Raw genomic sequence first — 2,595 nt, forward strand, 5'->3', positions numbered from 1 at the left:
CTTTCCCATTTGAACACCTCTGTCCGATCCATCATACGACTTAATCTTTTCTCTTACTCCGACCTCCCGTCGGGTCATTCTTAAATGGTTGTCTCCCATCCCCGGTCCCACTCCTTTTCGCCCTTCACATGTATCTTTTAGTAGTACCTTACGACGTTATAAAGTATCGTATTACAATCCAAGCCGTAAGTTACGACATAATTTTTAAACGAACCAAACTTTCCGGTGGCAGTATGCACTCACAGAATCGCAAGCCATACAACAACTTGGTTCCGTATCGATGGGGCTTGTCGGGCATAAACATCCGCGTGGTGTTGCGCTTGGACGTGGCTGGTAGTACGCCTTCGTCAAACGAAAACTTACTGCCGAGTGACCAGCCAGATCGAAACCGAGTTTGCAACGTGTCGACAACAGGCCGTAACTTCCACAATTTGTCTCGAATCCGTGGGGCTTCGTTGTTCACGACATGGAAGTCTCGAAGAATTGACGTGCAGCGGTTTCGAGCCATGAACTTGCCAAAGTTTCCGGCAGGTATTGCACCGTCTTCGGTCATTGACCAATGCCGAGAAAAGCGACGCGTCATTGGGTTCAGCATTCTTGCCACTAAGAGCCCAATGACGTGGAGTATCTCATGAGTTTCGTACGCAGCCTCGACGCGCAATCGCCTTTCAATCTGCTTAACAGTCTCGGGGGCTGGTACAGTGCGTTTCCTTTGCTTCTGTCGGATTCGCTTAGCTCTGGCGTGTACTGTCTGCTTCTTGTAGCGATTTGTCTCCTTGGTGATGGTAACCCACAGTGATTTTGGTAGGAAGTAAAATAGAAGCAGCAAGGGAGAATCCGCAATGTTCTGTAGCTCCCTGATCGGTACGGCGACGTCCGTAGACAGGCGAGGGTACCCTCCACTGTCAGCTTCGAAGATGGACGAAGGAGGACTCCACTCAAAGCTCCGAAGTGCGGCCTTGTCGATCGACTCCAGTGTTAATTTGCCACCTAACGTCTCGACAAATGCGTCGTCCATCAGAGCAACGTCTTCATCGTCCTCAAGTGTGTCGTCGGGGTACTCACGCCTCACGATGATATCGTCGCCACTATTGTCGCTGCTGTCGCTGCCACTAGAATCGACGGCCTCGTATTCATCCGAAAGATCTCCATCGCCCATAACATTCACGTCGGTTACCGGCAGTGCCACACGGCAGTCATCCTCCACAGTCCCACCTCCACACACACTTGCGCCTTCCTCCTCCACACTGGCGCAACCATCATCGCTGTCGTCCGAATTGCTCGACTCGGCGCCTGATAGGAGCCGCTGGAACGCCCCCACGACCATCTCTCGATCCGACTGCTCCAACTGATCCTCCGCTTCCGACTGGGGGTCACTGTCCGTGCCAAACATCGCCGATAAGGTGTTGGCCGACAGCGCGATGGATGTGTCTATCTGTGACACCGTCACTGTAACGTCCACCGGCATGACCTCATCACTGCCCACCTCCCTCTCACTGTCGCCACTCTCTTCAGCAATAAGCCCAGTCTCGATTGCATAAGCCACCACAGCATCCTCCCCTAGACAAGTGATATAAATTAGACAAATGAAGCACATAACCATATACGAACTTCGCACCAGTGAGCGACTTCCCGTCCGGCGACGTGTACGTCCACTCCTTCGCAAGTCCACCGGAAGGTCTCTTCGACGTCCATCCCACTGCGCGTAGCTGCCGCCAGAGATACTTGAAGTCGATGGCACGCACGTCCATCGTGCTGGCAACCGCTGATTGCTTCGTCCGCGTACTTGATCAAACTCTCGCCATGGTGGCAAGTTCTTGAATGAGACACCAGTGGCTCGAGTCGGCGCCCTCGGCCACTCATCATTCTGTTCGGTGCAGCACATCTATACTTCCCCCACCCTTTCTTTTACATTTGCCGAATCAACCTCTTTCAGCTTATATAATTTGCCTCCAAACTTTGACTTGGTTAAAGTATCGTGTCCTCTTTTTTCGAGCCATTTTCTGTTTGAAGGCTCGAATTACGTCGTAAGTTACGACTTTTGCCCTACTCAAAGTCGTAACTTACGACGTTGGTAACAGAGGGGTTAAGGAGGGCCCTACGTCTGTATCCGTCCATGTCCATCTCTATGAAGTACGAGACACTGTGCTATCTGACGGGACGTTCGTGTCTGCTGGGTCTATGGTTTGTCTTCCACTGTACGCAATGGGTCGGATGCCGCATGCGTGGGGCCCTGACGCCGCTGAATTCAAGCCTGAACGGTGGATAAACCCAGCTACGAAGACAACCATCAGCTTCTCGGCGTTTAAGTTCGTTGCCTATAGTTCAGGACCTCGAATGTGTCTTGGGGCGTCACTAGCTGGCCTTCAGCTCAAGCTTGTGGCAGCATCTCTACTCAGTAGATTTCACATCCACGTGGAGAACCCAGACACTATCAGCTACGATTTCTCATTAATTTTACCAGTCAAAGGCCCCTTGAACGTCAGACTGGCACGGGTTTCGGCTGGATTTGCCAAAGTAATTTGACAAAATGTCGTACATTCAAAGAATTTAGCTTAATTCGAATTATGCTCTTACGCTGCACGAGCTGCATTG

This window comes from Phytophthora infestans, genomic scaffold, assembly GCF_000142945.1.
Source record: "Phytophthora infestans T30-4 supercont1.247 genomic scaffold, whole genome shotgun sequence".
Taxonomy (NCBI): Eukaryota; Oomycota; class Peronosporomycetes; order Peronosporales; family Peronosporaceae; genus Phytophthora; species Phytophthora infestans.